At 36.8% G+C, this 17,914-nt stretch overlaps 1 long non-coding RNA gene across 1 annotated transcript in view; it reads right to left on the reverse strand.

The window, feature by feature from the left end:
* The window catches only part of LOC142599485 (uncharacterized), an 85,828-nt gene that overhangs the window by 19,023 nt on the left and 48,891 nt on the right, over positions 1 to 17,914 (reverse strand). Inside the window, exon 3 of the long non-coding RNA XR_012833054.1 lies at positions 872 to 2,933. This is a non-coding gene — a long non-coding RNA (uncharacterized LOC142599485). The remainder of the gene's footprint in view (positions 1 to 871; positions 2,934 to 17,914) is intronic.

Raw genomic sequence — 17,914 nt, forward strand, 5'->3', positions numbered from 1 at the left:
GTTGTGCTTTTTATACTTTAGTTCTCTGTTATGTTTAGGAAAAACTACCCCAAAGAAGTTAGTGTCTTATCCAGTATCGTACCATATCATATTTACTGCCTTGGCTTCTGCTCTGTATCAAACTCCTTGCTAGACTGCTGCAGCAGTATTAACCAATATAAGCATTAAGTCACTTCAGAGCTACTTGAGGAAATAATCCCACTTCATATACAATAAAGCAATGCTGAATCTGCTTTATTTTACCCTAGGAATTGGGTTTACCTCTGTTGTTGCCTGAATGGGGCTGAAAAACAAGAAGGTAGCATTGGACCAGCTCCTTGCATCCTACACTACGGTTTAACCAGGTATATGGAAGTGGTCCTTAGCATAGATGCCTCATTTAAAATACATGACAGATTTTCTCACAGTCCAGATACTTATAAGCAACTTTTAAAAATTAGAAATATCAACAAAAATAGCCAAATCAACCTTACGGTTAAAAAGAGAAGGGTCCTTATTTTTTACACCATGTCTCTTTGTTGATCTTGTTTTGGAAATTGCTTGTGAATGACTGATACCAAATCCACTGACAATAAATCTGATAAATCTGATTAATTCAGAGGATAATACGACTTAAATAAAGCACAAGTACAGATTGCCAGCAATGTCATTAGTTTTAGAAAATGCATCTCTAAAATATGGCAAAGTTTGCAAACATGCAGACTTAACTCACTTCTGTAACTACCAGTTTATTTCAAATTATCCATATGAAGTTACACATTCGGATAGCCTTTTTAATGGTGCAGGACCATCAGAAGTATTTAAAGTATGGTGATAATGAAGCTCAGAGATTGGACCACAGAGTAGATATAGAAATATCAGCATGATTCACCTGAATTAGAAAAATCCTACACTTTATATCTGCCTCAATCATGATTTAATTTCACTAATATGCAACAGCTGCTGATTTTAAAAAAAAAAAACCAAAACCAACAACAACAAAAACAAACCAGGCTCAACACAGCCTCAATCATAACAATGACCTTGGCTTACATCTTGTAGCCATGGTAGCAACTGAAAGGCCTCTTCCCACAATGTGTTAGGAGGAGGGGTTTAATCACTGTTTCCCATGACTGGGTGTCTCAACAACGCAGGAAGGCTGAAAAAAAAGAGTTCTGCTGTAAAGGAGGTTACTCTGAGGCACAAAATAATTTGTGATCGCACCATAGGAATTTTGCTTCATTCCTGTAGGGAATATGCCTTTTCTAGAGGCTCTGCTTGCAGCTACTTTCAGAATCATAAAACTGCACCTATAATGATGGTGAAGTTTTTCTACTTCTATTTCTATTTTTTATCAAAGGAACAGAATAATCTGTATTTGAGAAGGTTTTTCAGTGTTTCCTGTTTGAACAGGGTTGTCAAGTCAAAGTCAAAACTCTGGAGCTTGTTCTCAGTCTGACTTTTGGATACTACTTTGTGCCATGTGTAAGAGGAGTGCTACTACGCTCTACTTGCAGGAATGCAGGAAAAATAATTCATCCCTTTCAAAAACAAAATAGTTTGAGGAGACTTTTCTAACTTTCTCCCTGGCAGGTAAAGGGAATGGCTCACTCTTAAGCCAGCTAGCTGGTACCTTTTTTCCTCATCTCCTCAGGAGATGCAAAAAGCACGTATACAATGTTATCAGCTTGATTGTCACGTTCACAGATGGCAAAGAAAATTTGAAAAATGGGAAAAATAGCAACTGGGGAGTTGCACAAAAGTTACATAAAATTCAATGTAGGATTCACTTCTGTTCCAAAAGATCAAAGCACTGATCTTCAGGCAAGAAAATTTTCAGGTCAATAGGTAGTTAGGCTACAGGACTGCATATACCACGGTCTGGCACAGATGCTGGCATGCGCATGTTGTGCTTGAAATACCTAGACTCTCTCCAGTCACCTCGAACACACTTTCAGAGCCCCCTTCCGCCCCTGTAGCCTTTTTCAGGGAAGTTCAGAAGGAATTTGTGTGTCTCCTCTGTGGCTTTGCGCTCACTAGTTTTTGATGTGTGTGCATGGCAAATGCTCAAGTCTCCACCGTATAAGCTGATTTGCTTATTTTGACAGCTTCCACCCTATTTAATCCAGCTCTTGGGGCCTTCCTCTTTCCATTGGATCCAGGGCTCCATGTAAGCATTCAGCTGAAGTCAGTACCAGAAATAGGCAGAATTTTCTACTTAAGTTACTTTGTCACACAGCCTTCCTCCTAGGTCATTGTAAAGCTACTCACTTAAACTTCTTGGCAGAATAAATTAGTAGGGTCACAATAAATATCAAGTTTAATTGGACTGAATTCCACTGTAGCTTCTCAAGTTGTGGTTCTCCAGCCCATGAGGAGGGGAAGCTGCCAGCAAGAAGCAAGGAGCCAAGTTCTAGCTCAATCCTACCTGCAAATGGGAGAAAATCCACTACGTAATATGGCTACTTGCATGGAATCTTTTAAATAATCCCTAAAATGTGTAGGAATAAATATGCTAAAGAAATTCAACTTGATTTATTGTGAAGGGAAGCTATTATGTAACTGACAGTTCTTGTCTGCAAGACTTGCCTCACTGATGTTGCTGGATAAGCATAAAGCAGTCAAATTTAGAGTATCACTGCAGTGTAGCAAAATGCAGGACAGAAGTGGGGACTTCCCAATTATCCTGAGGGATAAGGACAGCTATTGCTAAAACACTAGAGTGAATCAAACATGCACTGTTGGGAATCCCGCTTGTTTGGAAACGAGTTTGATATTTAGTATACTTTCAGTGACAGAACACTCCAGTCACGATGACAGATGCAGTGATACTTGCAGAAATTAAAAAAAGAAAAAAAGCAGTGTCAGTGTTGTCTTTTCAAAATCTGCAGAGAAGCACAAAAACAACTGGAGTAATGAGGAGTGTGCAGGAAATGGCCGCCAACATTGGATGCCTAAAATAAGAACAGAAGATACAAACATCACTTAGTAATAATACTTTCCCAGAAAAGTCACAACCTCCAGTAGCTGCCGCTCCAAGGACTCCCCCAGTATATTTAATAGCCCATGCTGGATTTTTCTTCCATTGAGTTTGTATGGTCATTTTTTTAATACATGAAATTTTTCATCTTTCCCTGCTTCCATTGGTAAGAAGTTACCTAACCTACCTCCCTTCTGTTTTAGCTGAACCCACCAGACTGTAGTTTTGTTAGACATTTCCTAATTCTTGTATTTGAAGAGCCAATCAACAGTTATTGCCTACCTGCCTTTTCCCTGTCCCTAGTGATTTTTATGGACTGCTGTTTGGGTCTCTTTCAGCCTTTTCCAAAGTGAGGAGCTCCAGTGTACGTGTTCCCGCCTCCAGTCCTGTTTGTGGATCATCTGCTTTGCTTGGATTATGTGAACCTTTTCGTGTCCTACTGCTTTTCAATATGGAGCACTCAAAGCTACGTATAGAATTCAGCATGGCTTCACGCTGTGCCACCACGATGCTTTCCATGAAAGCAGGGGTCAGAGGGGAGCATTGTGGGGGGGAGCAGCCTAATTATCCCAATTGTTTGTTTTTAAACTCATAGCTATGATACTCAGCTCCTGGTTTCTGACTGTTTGAAAGGTTAATGGTGAGTAAGCAATGCCACTTGTAAATAAATGTTCACCCTTAAAAGTGGTTTTACAGCCAGTCTTGCAGAACCTAGCTAAGCAGGACTATGCATTGTCAGTGGAACAAAACTACTGTGAAAGCTAAATGAAAGGTCAAAGAATTTGGCTTCATTCCTTATTGGGAAATGCACATTGAGTATGTAGTAACTGTTGTCAGCACTTGGGGGTGGGTGGTCTCTTGAGAGTGGAAGCTGCATGGAAATTCCCATGTTTGGGGCAAAGAAGAAAAAGGAGGAAGAGGGACCTATTGCCTTGTAAGACATGTAGCCAAGAGGGGAGTGCCTTTACTGACTGCTGTGTGTGGTTCAACTGCGTGACGCTAGTGACTGAAGTGAAAATAATTTCAAGTGTATTAGGGGGTAAACTGGAAAATGATCATTCTTCCCAAGTGCTTGCATCATTCATTCCATTAGTGTTTGCAGGTTTAAAACACAAAATATAGCAAAACCATACCTTTTTGAACTTCATGTGTGGCGAAGTTTACAGAGAGACAAGATGTCCTACAAATTGCAAGATTATTGCAGACCCACAAAGACAACAAGCGGGAATAAAGTTCTCATTTGATGGGAGCTGTTTATTTAGATAGCATTCCATCCTACAGTTATAATAAATATTGGGCAAAAATGCCAGTCCGAGCTTTTCTACTTGCAAGAGTTAAAAAATAAAACTAAAATAGCATTCTATATATTCTCCATATATTGCCATATTGTGTTAATTTGAAGAAATAATAGCGTACACATTTCAATCATTTGTATTTGATAGCAATGCTTAAGTACTTAGATGTTAAACCACTGCTGAAATGCACACTTTTCATTTTCTACATAATCTGGCAGAGGTTGTAGCACTCATACCAACTTCTTTTTTTTTTTTCCTCACTCTATAGCTTGAAATGACCCATTTGTTGTTTAAATTAGTAAGCATGTGCAATAAAAGAAATAGCAGAAAGAAATTAGTTTTCTTCTACAAAGTGGGCTTATTACTTACTTAAAGGATGTCCCTGAAGGCTTATATCAATATTTTCAAGGTGCTGATATTTAAAGATATTAGGGTATCTAAAGATTACATGCCTATGCAGAACTTGCAAAAAACTCTGCAAATCTAATTCAGTTAAAGATAAATGCCAGCTTTTGAAAGCCCTGCTGAGGCTTCTATATGCATCTTGAGTTATTTCAGTGACTTAAAACCAAAACTGTATCATCCTTAGGTGATAATTTTCTTGAAGGAAAAACAGCAATAAAGTTGGCTAAAGTATCATTGGTTTAAGCTACTGTATTGGCTATTCCACTGGCAGTTCCGTAAGAGATGCCTACTTTTGTACATACAACAGTGAGGAGACTACACTTACAGAAAATTATTGCAAACACTTGCATCCAGAAGAGGATGCAGACCTCTAAAACAAGTTGGAAACGGTCTGGGAGAGAGCATGTATTCAATGCCTTTTTTCTCTCCAGCTGTCAAACAAGTCCCTGCAATTTGTATGAAGGTCTGCTTTTTTATATTTCAGATACACTGAGGCAGTTTGTATTAGAGGTCTCAGTATTGCTGTTTTTCTTTTCCAGTGTGCCTGTGGAAATGAGATGCTGGCTCTTGTGTCAGATTTCTCAGTGAGTTTTAAAGACAGGCAAGATTTGGAGAAAACAATATGCTCCTCTAAAAATGCTGGTTTGCAGTTCCTTCTCTGTTTAGCACTTCAGTTTCTGTATCTTTTTCTTAGACTAAGATGAAATTTGCCTCCTTTGAGATGAAGTCTATCTTGTTTCCGTTATCTAAGATGGCTACTACCTCCTTCTCTAGTCCTCTCACAACCCATAACTTCAAAGGAAGCCTAAGGATTTAAGATCTGCCCCCCCTTAACCAAAGAAGATTAAGGCACCTTAAAAATATGTCCCTTTTTCCATGCCATTTCCAAGCTAGATTGTCACCTCCCTTGGGACACTGCTGCCTTGTTTCTTCTGAGTGAGCATTGGTATGCCACATTGTATAACAGGCATGCATGGACACAAAGACTGACTCCTGACCTTCATCCCACTTCTTCTGGCAAAGACAGCTTCTGACTGCAGTCTCATTTTCACTGTCATAGCCTTCTAAAAGCACATGGATAAAGCATTATAAGTTATACAACAACAACTGCCAAATAGATGATACTATCTTCATAACTACTTTCTCTCTGTAAGGTATGCTGTAACAATCTGTAGTCAACTGTCCTGCACCCTAGATTTACAGACTGATTTTGTTGTCAGGGAACAGCAAGAGTGGGGCTGCTCCACAACAGATGGGAGCCGCAGGTGCCCACCCAAAAAAGCTGCAGTCTGACCATACATGAGCAAGGTGAGCAGGGCAAGCTAGTGACAGCAACAATGACCACCAAGAATCTAGCAGTCATCAGACTACTGCGAGGCACATCAACGTGGCAAGTCCAGTCTGCAAATCCAGAAAAGATCTGACCACATGTCAGGTAAGGAGCAGGGCACCTTGGCCTGAGCTTAAATGGAGCTCCTGGGCTGATGGATGCAGAGTTTGGAGGATGGATACTTGGTGAGGCTGGTCAGGGCAATTAAGCCTTCACGGTCCTTCCTTGTTCTAGACAGGTTTATGAGAACTCCTTCTGAAGCGCCATGACTTCCATGCAGCAAACTGATTTACACCCCTGCCCCCCTAAAAAAGACATATAAACCTCCCTTCCAATAATTGTTACCATATCCCACGTACACAAGTATTTGCTCTTGTATCCTCCATGAAATGGATCCAATGAATGCAAAGTAAAAAGGGAAATCTTTGCATCAGTTTCAAAAGTCCTAGGATCAGTCCCCATTTCCTTTAATATAAATACATAAATATGAATAAATAATGTAGTAAAATAATCCATACCATCAGTGGTGAGCAGAAATAGACCAGTATGAATCTGGTGTTTTGTATACAAACAGTTCATTTTACATATGTTAAAACAATTATTAGGTCTCTTCTTTCATCCTATGTTACTTTTGTTTTGTTTTCCCACAACTGATACATACTCATCATACTTCTCCTTAGAAGGAACCAAAACATAGTAAAGGGCAAAGTTACTTGCATCCTTGTACAAACATGTCCTTTCAGTGGCATATTCTTTAAAAATGAACAATTGTTGTATTCAAGGCTTAGGAAAAGCTTAATAATTTACTTTCCCCATAGTCCTCACACATATCCGACAACCTGTTTTACGACTTTAATATTAATGACAATGGTCATTTTTCAACTCAGACAATAGCTTCTAAGTTTCGGAGAGGCATAGACCAGCTCTATTTCTTTTACTTCCTTGTGTGTCTCAACTGCCTTTCCCATATATCCGCTCCACATTTGGTAACACATTTGGTTACATCTTTGGGAAATGGTGCTTTTTTATTATGTTTAATTCAAGATTTGTCATGAATACTCTAATTTATTTCCCAGGTCACTGATAAAACACTCATTTTCACTCTCGCTTTCACTTTCACTCCCTTGTAAACAACTTGGAAGTAAATTATTGTGAAAAACTTTCCAATCATAAGTATTGATGAAAAACATTTTTTCCCAAAAAACATATTCATAACTACATTGCTGTAGTTAAGACCTAGTGCCAAAACCTTTTCGGTTTGCGCAATGTTTTCATTTGAGATTTTCTTTCTTCAAGTGCTGAAACTAGTCATTAGCATGTCTGTATGGGATGATCTCATCTCACACTAAACATTTCTGAGGCAAAGAGATATGAAAAACAAACTAAGTGATTAACAGCAGAGTGCAATCAGAATGATTGCCTACCCTAAATAGAGAAAACCTCATATCGGGTTGTTATTTATGCCTGTGGAATAAAATAGTGGTAGACCTGCACAAGTGCTCAGCTTAACTTTTCGGCTGCGTTCTTTGTGAATATTTTTGAAAGATATTTTCTAAATGTCTGTTTTAGTTGAAGTTTGTGTTTTCTATAGAAAGTGTACAAATGAAGGTTGGCTGGGGGGGGGGTTTTGGTTTTGTTTTTGTTTTTTTTTAAACTGTATATGTTAACTAAATGTTTAGCTTACTCTGCTGAAATTTTCTTAAATAAAGCAAATATTACACTAGACTCTACTGTAGAAGTAATTACAGTCACAAGCTCATTCATTTTGTTTCTAAATCACAGGAAGAATTTTAACAGAATGAACATTTTTGCACTTAAGTAGGATGTTTCTTTAATATAACTGCTCTGAAGAGATTTAAATTTCTTTAGCTCCAAAGGAGTGATGTTTAAGGGCACCAAATTCCTTGCAGCATCATGTCTTCACATATATTGTATACATGGCATGCTAGCTAATAAGCAGTGCAATATGATGCTGCTTTGGACACTTTGAACAAGTCCCATGCTTCAGGATTTGGTAACCAACCATAGAGAAAAAAAACAACTACAGAATTTGTACGCAAGTAGGCAATGCAACCAGCTTAGACTCTGTTTTGTATCAGAAAACACTTACAATAAAGAGTATCCATACAAAAAAAGCAACTGACTCAAAGCTTGTTGAAGTCAAAGTGTTTAACAATGATGCTTAAGCTCTTTGCTTCATCAGGACCTAGGTGATAACTAGCAATAATCTAGTCATTCTGAAAAATTAAAATATTGCACACTGGGAATTTTATAGGTATGCTGTACAAAAAGCAGACAGAGGCTGTTCTGAACAGTTCCTGAACTTTCCTAGAGTTGGATAATTTCTGATGGGAAACATGGAAGACAGGGCTTTCAGAGCATGTCAGTATGGGGCTCTTTGCCCAGCTTCATAACTGCTGGTCTGCCTGTGTAAACTTACTCAAGTCATAATCTTTTGTATCTGCCAACTAAGAATCTTAATGCTTGCATGTCTTTGTAAAGTATGTGGAAATGTAAAGATATTTGCTCTGTACATTTCACGTACTTTGGGTCATAGTTATCCCAGTGAAATAAATACAAGATACATCAAATAAAATTGCAGGTTATAGCAATTATTAGTATAAGTATGTGCATTTAACTTGATGACAGTGGCTTTGAAAATAATGCTTTATCACTCCAGAAGGAGACTTATTGACTCTGTAATAGCTTTTACTTTTCTGTGAATTTATAAAATTCTTGCATGACTACAGGGTGTTTGTTCTGTGACTAACTGAAGTTACTCACTGTTTTATGCAATATTATAAATCTTGCTAATTATTATAGTTTATGAATTCATATTTTCTATCACAAGCTTAATTATGGCTTGTCAGAAAGTTGGTTTTCAAGCTCATGAATAATTTCACATGTCTGGAAAGACCAAACTGGACCAACATAAGTATTTTACTTTAATAAATGTGAAAAAAAATCATTTGGACTTAAAATCCCTCTGAAACACTGTAAAAAATGTCAAAAGCAAATACTTATATTGAAATTATCAATAACATTTACATTTTAAATATGAAAATGGGTCTTTGGATATTTTTAAAACATTTTCCAATTTTTATTTTTACAAAAAATATTAGATCAAACTGCTATGATTTTTTTAACAAAGAAGTTTCTGTCACAGCAGATTTTTCTAGTGGAAAAGTGATTAGATATTTTTTCTACCAACCCTGAGCTTGATTTTATACAGTATCAGCAGCCTCAAAGTCCAGAGGGGCTAATGGACATTATGATATATCATCTCACAGCATCTGAAAAAATTAAAATGTCACATGAATGGGATCTATTCGGTAGTTTCATATCTCTTAATGTCCTTATTCATACAGCTCACTTTCTATGCCCTAAAATGATACAAAGTCGTCCTAAACATTCTTCATCATACTGTGATTAAATGGTTCATTAAATGAAATAAGTTACAGTTCTTAAAGAAGCTATAGAACTGGGGAAAAAAAAAAGTAGTAATAAGTGGCAGTTAGGAGAAACTGTACATCAGTCTCTAGAAGACAATGTAGGAGAGACTGTAGTCTGTGGGAGAGACTCTACATCATATGGAATCTTTATACGAGAAAGACTACATTTAAACTGTTGTGAAAAAGGATTGCTATCTGTGAAGATACAAGCTGTCCTTACAGATTGCAGAGTATGAATATGATATCATATTTTAGTTTGTTTTATACTGTGCCACTAAACAGTAGATCATATAAGAATCAAATGTCTTCCCTGAGCCCACAAAAAGACCTTGCTTTGCAAGGAGTAACATGCCTCCCCTTTCCTCTGCTTTGAGCTGCTGATGAACTGTGGTCAGGACCATACCTCTGCCCAGCCTGTGGGATTTAATTGTCTGAAGAAGATCAAGGAAAGTGTTTAGGCTACAACTCTGACTGACCTATAACATTCGTAAGGCTGTTGGTCAGCTCATTGGCATTCTGTACAGGGGTCAGACACAGTGTGGTTCTGAATTTATTGAATTTTCTCTTTCCTTTTTCAAAAAATCTTCTCTCACCAAGGATTACTCCTACCATGCTGTCTGAGCAAGGTGGAACATCAATTGGTATTTCCATTGCCTTTTTTAGTCAATGACAGACACGAGAGAAGGTATGGATCTTGTGTTTTCTCATGGATTTTTGTAATCTTAACAAACATCCTTAGGGAATTTGGCCACTTGACTAGAATTATCCCACCACAGTTTGCCTATATTGTCTTTTTTAGTGTTATAAATATTTACTGTGTTAATGAAATATGTTCCAGAAAAAAGTAAAAAGCAATAGCAACAAAATTGAAAGAATATCTAAAGAAATTTCCCAGGCTAATTTACTGCTTAGCAATAATTTTTCAGTCAGTTCAATAACTAGGACTCCCAAAGAGAAATGCAGTGTTAGACATTTCTTCCTTTAAATGCAGTTGCTTAGTAACTTTGAACTCTAGTATTTCTGTTTATTTTTCAGCACTTTCTCTAATGAATGTGACTGCCGCATTCTTTCCATCTAGTGTGTCTCCATCATCCAAGGTTATTCATACATTGCTAATTATATGATTAAACTTATAATGAAGGCTCCATTTTCTGATTTGGCTTTGAAATTTCTTGGGTTTCTGTTTCTAAATGATATAACGAAGCAGGAAGAAGTTCTATTTATTGCTGGTAAACATACTAGTGTACCTTTTACTTCTGAGAACTGTGTGGACGTTAGCTGATTTGACATCATATGGTAAACTCAATAATTAAGAAAGTTCCAGTTCCCAGAAGTTTTTTATATATATATATATATGTATTTATCCTGACATTATTGCCGTTTGGTACTTCTGATAAATACTTTTAAGAGATTTTAGCAACCAGAATAGCCCTGGACTTAAAATCTGCTACCAGCTGCTGCATCTTCTTTTCACTTTACTCTGAAGTTTGTTCCAGTTGCTTTATCTTCTCATGCTACAGTGAAACTTGAGTAGATGACACCAGAATCAAACAAAGCCTTGTGTCTCTCTCCCCCACTGGTCTGAGATCTCTACAGAGCTCTTCTGTCATGTTTTCCTTTAAAGTAAACTTTCAGAAAAGGTCTGTTCAATTTTATTTTCACTTGGCATGTGAGAAATTTCCTTTTCCTCTAGTCACTTTGTTACTCGTATTATTAGAAAAGTAAAAAAACAGGTTAAAGAGTTGCAACCTATGCTGACAAGCATAGGTTCCTGCTGGAAAACTTCTGAAGTTAAACTTACACTAGCTGTATCTGAGGAGCTCTAATTCCTTTTTATCTGAATTTTTTATTACTGAATATTTTGATACCAATTATGTGAAGACAGATTGCTATTGCTACTGTAAACAGCTAACAACAGTGATGACACTGACAGAGAGGAATTTGGAACAGAAGAATCTCTGGGGCTTACCATAGAATGAGTTTGAATATCTGATGATTAGTTAGCTTCTTAAACAATGATAAATGCTAAAATCTTCAAATCTAGTATCCATTTTTTCCATACTGTTGAAAATGACCCTTTTTCCCCAGTTCCTGAAAATTATGTAGAACAAAAGCGGGGAGACAGCGGGAAGAAAAGCATATGAAATGTGCTAAGTACAGGATTCACAGCATTTATATATCCTAAAGAACTTGAGAAAAAAATGATGAATTAAAAATAATGGCTACAAGTGTTCTCATAACTAAGGACAGTACACAGTGACTGAAGGGCAGATTTTTAAAGGGGTTTTAAACACCTAAACCATTGGGAGTAACACAATTTTTTGTCTGCCTCCTTGCCCTAAAATATCTGAATCACCTTGAAAAATGGCCCCTTCGGTTATCATAGCATTGTGAGGTTTTTTTATTTGGTTGTGACTTGGGATTTCTAAAGTTTGCACTTCCTTGCTTGTTTTTAAACAACTTTATTTTTTTCCTTACCTGAAGAAAAGTGAAGAAACCAGTTCTTATTCTGTGGCTCTTTAGAGCAGCCTCGTGCTGGTATCCTGGCACAAGAATGCTGTGAAGCTGGTGGAACTAGTTAGTGCTACATTTACGTGTCCTCTGAACCCCCCAAATAAATGCAAAATTACAGTTTATGTTAGCCAGAACAGGACTGGACAATCCACAAGACTGTTAATACATTTGGCCTAGTCACAGCTTTCATTCAGCTATAGCAGAAATGCAAATGCTCGGGGAGGCTAAAACCAGGACATCCTGACAAGAAGAATACATAATCCAGATTACTACTCCTCTTTGAATTCACTAGGCTATTAGGATAGTCACATGGAAATAAGGGACAGTATCTTCAGGGATATTCTACAGAAATACAGTTTCCCTCAGTGTATCAGATATATTCCTCTTGTATTTCTACAGGCAATTACGTCTAAAATTCAATTATGGTAAGCTTCAGTTTATCATTTAACAAGGTGGTTCACTAATGCTTTGGTTTTGTTAATACCAACTGAAAAAAACTCTACAGTTACACTTGAAATCAACTTCAGTGGGAAACTCAAGTTTAATAAAATCCACAATGCTTCTGCAACTTATCTGTTTATGTAAAGTATTCTTTCTAACAGAAAGCAGGGCTTCATATAAGAAATGCTGAACATTTCACCACACAGTATATGAGACAACAAACTTTCCATAAATAAAGATCAATGATATAAACTTTCCACCTAGAAAGCTCCAGGCACTGCCAAAAAGAGGTGGCTTTCTCCGTGGTGTAAATCTGTCTCCTTCCCACCATATGCACTGAAGCTTTATGGTAAACATACCAGTGCCTCTGTGTGGCAATCATTTCCTGTTTACATAAGTAGTGATAAACTCTTCCAGAAACGTTCTTCTTTGCCCCACCATTTCTCATCTAAGCAGCAAGTGCAAAACCAGAAGGTTGGAGTAGTATCATATTTCACTACAATCTCAAACACAAAGCCAAATCTATGTTTTATTTCAACTGTGCAAGTCAGCATTCTCTGAGGTCAAGAAAAAAGGTCAATAAGCATTTTCTTTTGTTTTGAGATTTGTGATCAGTTTTGTTAAAAGGCAAGGAATCTTCAGGTGATATTTTACATTGAAAACATGTACTCAGTTGTCATATTGTTCAATGCTGCTCAGTAAAGACTTGATTGTTCAGCCTTCTCATTATTTAGGCAATAAATGAATTAAATAAGGAAAGCACCTTTATGTAGCATAGTCTGGCAAGTCATCTTGTTACTCAGCAGCAGTAACTCTTAACACTTTTCAGGTTAAATCAATTTCTTAGGCCAAACTTATGGGGGAACAAACAGGAAATCACAACTGAAGTAGATTGTTATCTTGTGAATGGAGAAGCACACAACTATCATAGAATGCCTTGGGTTAGATGGGACCTTTAGAGATCATCTAGTCCAACCCCCCTGCCATGGGCAGGGATATCTTTCACTAGAACAGGTTGCTCAAAGGCCACTCCAACCTAACATTGAACACACACAATGATGGGGCATCCACAACTTCTCTCGGTAACCTGTCCCAGTGTCTTACCGCTCTCATCGTAAAAAATTTCTTCCTTGTATTCAGTCTAAATCTACGCTTTTTCAGTTTAAAACTATTGCCTCTTGTCCTGTCACTACAGGCCTTGGTAAAAAGTCTTTTTCCATCTTCCTTATAAGCCCCCTTTCTATACAGAAAGGCTGCAACAAAGTCTCCCTGGAGCCTTCTCCTCTCCAGGCTAAACAACCCCAACTCCTAAACAACCCCTGTCCTCATAGGAGAGGTGCTCCATCCCTCTGATCAGCTTCGTGGCCCTCCTCTGGACTCTCTCCAACAGGTCCATGTCTCTCCTGTACTGGGGCCCCCAGAGCTGGATGCAGTACTCCAGGTGGGGTCTCACAAGAGCAGAGTAGAGGGGCAGGATCACCTCCCTCAACCTGCTGGTTATGCTTCTTTTGATGCAGCCAGGATATGGTTGGCTTTCTGGGCTGCATGTTCCCACATGCTGAGTGTCTTTGATATCCCATATTATTCTTTAATATGGATAACCCTCCCTATTAAGAGAAATCTGAATGTGATCATTAACAAACAAGTACAATTTAGCATGAAAAAGAGATAAAATCTTTCAGTCGCATACAGAAAAGTGTTTTTGTCTGCTAAAGCTGTTTAATAGCCTCTGAGCCCTTTCCCCCCTTTTTAAAGCAAATTAGAAAATTATTACTATGGCTATTTCTTCATAATATTGATATTTGCATTGTTAGAGCATCTGGGAGTTCCAAGATATGAAATAAAATTTCAGTGAGGATATTACTGTGCAAACATGAACAAAAAGAGTTTAGAGTCCAAATTAAAGGACATAAGGAATTCTTTTCCTGATGCTGTGGTGGATTTGGTATCTTGATCTTCATGATATTATAGAAACATTATTTGTTCTCTAATACTATCAGCCTGGATATTCTTCAGAGGAAGATGGCAATAATATAAGGCAGGAATCCTTCCTTGTGACACATTAAGGAGCGAAAGCTGCAGATTGAGCACTATGAAAATATTTCCACACTGTTTAAAACAAGTCCTCGTTCATGAGACCATGTAGACACTACTGCTGGGCTCTCTATTTCTACTGTTGGCCTCTATATTTCTCAGTAGCTTGCCTTGAAAAACTAGTATCCACATTATTCAAACACTTAACCAGTCTTGCTTCCACTGCTTTAGCCTTTTTTTCCTTTTGCAGTGGAGCCACATTAGTGTTTTTCTGCAGATATTACTGCATGTACTGGATTTGAAAGTAGGTAACTTCCTACAGTATATATAAATGCAGCAGTATGTGAAAAACCCTTGCCTGTGTGCTGTTGATGATAAAGCACTATGAAATGTTTCATTTAGGTTGCCAACAGTGTTAATATCCAGTTCCCCACTGCAGCTTGCTCAATAAGGCAACATAGGGTCATTTGCATTTCTTCTAGATTAATTCATGCCTAGCCTCTGCAGTCTCTCCACATCAAATTTATAAACACTTTCAAAATTTCATTACTGTAGGCAACTCTGATGTGAATTATTGATATACATACTTCACCTCTTAAAAATAAGACTAACCTTAGAGGTCTAGCATTCCTGCTGGTTCCTTTTGATAAAATGACTGATTACCATAGTGCATAATTTCTTGTTACTGAAGGCATTACTTTTTTTTCTGCTGATCACATTGTGAACCCCTTAACTGTATGCTATTTGGATATAAGGGTAACTCACCAATGTGTACTAACATTCTAATAAAAAATTTAATTCTTAATACATTTCATTTTACTTACCTAAAGAAGCAAAACAATCCAACTCCTTAGAATGCCTGTCTAAACAGATCCATATAAAACTTTGTATAGGAAAGAGAAATAATGTAACATGCATGAGGATTTTTGGCTTTTTTTAATATTCTTTTTTATCTTCTATGTGTAAGAGACAGTTGTGTATTTTGAATCAGTGAACATATTTGATTTTTTTTCCACATATTACACATTTCATAATTGTATTTTATTGCAGTTACACAAATGCATAGTAATGCAGAGAAATAATTAAAGAATTACAGTACATTAAAATAGCAGGCCTATCAACCACACAAATTAAAAAACTCCATGAAAATTCCGAGCTCCAAGTTTTCTAGTATCTTTAATATGCCCCTCACAGCATCTGACATGATAGCACTGTATCTTATGTACATTATTCCACTAGCCAGAGATCCAATGATAGAAATTTTAGACCAGCTGCAATGCCTGAGCACAGCAGAATGACTTTCAACAACCTCTGTCAGGCTCTAAGCTGCCTTGTACTCTCTGTGAAGAATAAAATGTCTCTGTTCTCAGTACCAACAGACTTTATTTCTACTAAACCGAATATTACCCCTGAGTTTACCAGGTGAGATTTGGATCTGGGTGTACCATATTTTGGTTCAACTGTTGAATTTGTATCTTTGTAAAACTGCAAGTTCTGAAAGGACCAGAATAATTTTTAGCTCAGCATGTCATGTGACTGCACAGCACTTGACATTGTTTGGATTGATTAGTTAATTAAATAATAGTCAAAATAATAAAATTAATTGAAAGTATAAGTGAAGCTTCTAAAGTTACTCAGTAAAAGATTTACCAATTTTAGCAATGACTCAATCCCTTAATTTTAGTAAGTATGCTCAGAAAACTGTCTGCAGAATACTTTTTTCATAAGACCTAAAAAGCTATACTCTTCCACAATTAAGAATTAAAAAGAAAACATATATGACAAATTGAACAGTTATTTCTACAGTTTGATGTTTTTGTTAGACAAAACTACTGTTCTTATTTATGTGATTTGATTTTCCTTTCATCTTGACCAATGAAAACAGAAAATTTAGATTTGTTTTATAATTATTCTTCTTCAGCACAATGCTGAAAAATTATATTGTCTAATAATTGCACTAAAGCAAATACCAGAAAATATTTTCATAAAAATATTTAGGTCACATATTTCTATTTAGCTTTGATTTTAACAGAAAATGTACTAAGGTTACTATAATTTTACCTGATGTTGTTTAAAAAAAACCCCATCAGATAGGGCTTACAGGAGAATTAAAACATGAAACTGAACTTCCAGAGACAAAGTTCTGACAGCAGTACTCCTATAGCATCAAAATGCTAGAAAGCTAAAATACAACTTCTGATTCATGCAGTTCTCTATCACATGAAAAAAAAAATAGTAGATTGCTACTTCATGAAAACAAACTTCCAAAATTAAAAACTAAAGAAAACCATTTATAATCACTACTCTTTCCACAGTTAGGACAGCATTTAATGGTTTTATAATATTGCCATATTGGATATATTAGATATTGTAAGATATATTACATATCTTGCCTCATTTAAGTTAATGCATGTTTTTTTACTAACTCTTGCTCTCTCAAAATTTGATGCTGTAAAAGGCTTAAAGAGGCTACACACTGGCTTAAAGACTCTCCTTTCCCAGATCAGACTACAAATACAGAGACATACATAGCTATATTACGTTTATTAAAATGCCTCAAAACATAGTGTTGCAAACTGAGAGGCAAGAACATATTTTACTTGTCTTGCAACCAGGACCACAAGTTACAGTCCAAATCAGTTTAGGTTTTGAACATTCAGCAAGCACTCTAGAATTGAAAGAAAATCAGGCAGTACTCATTATAAGATTTTTGCAGGAACTGCCCTTAGTGCCTTACTTAAACTTCCACTGAAACCAATGAAAATATTTCATCAAAAAGCTCACAGTGGTTCTGTACAGATCTATGCTTCATCCAAACAATACTTTCTCAGGAAAGCTTGAAACTGCAAATGAAGGGGTATTCATTTCCTATGATAAACACAATAAATTTGATCATTAGTTGCAATACACTTGATAAAAACGTGTAAATCAAATAATAGTTGCGTCTCCTAGAAACTAACTTCTTGTCTGTGAAAGGAGCTGAGCAAGTTCTAAAAATGTAAGATCCCTGTAAGATCCCTCATTCATCTAATTTCAAATAAAGTTTCTCTTCTTGATATAAGAGACTAAACCTGGCACCACAAAGCTCCACATTCTTCTGATTTTCAGACCCAAATACTTCCCCCCCCCCCCCCCCCCCCCCCAACTATCCTCAGAACAAAGCTATTGTAATGATTCAGGAAAAAGAAGAGTAATGAAAGAGAAGCAAGACATGGAAACAACCCAACCATTACAGAACAAGGACTGTATTTCTAAGACAGTCACAGTATGTGACTTCATGAAGGTGAGAGAGGAGGAGCAGCCTGATGAAAAAACACAATGATGTCAGAAACCCACAACATGCTCACCAGATAAATTCTCTTCTTTCAGATCCTTTAATGTCTGAGTTCTCAGATAGTGTTACACTGGTTTTGTGTTGTGGGTTTTTTTTTTTTTCCTCATTAATCCTTGTTAATTAAAAAAAAAGGTAAGATGATGTTCCAAA

The sequence above is a fragment of the Balearica regulorum genome, chromosome Z (genome assembly GCF_011004875.1).
Source record: "Balearica regulorum gibbericeps isolate bBalReg1 chromosome Z, bBalReg1.pri, whole genome shotgun sequence".
Lineage (NCBI taxonomy): Eukaryota > Metazoa > Chordata > Aves > Gruiformes > Gruidae > Balearica > Balearica regulorum.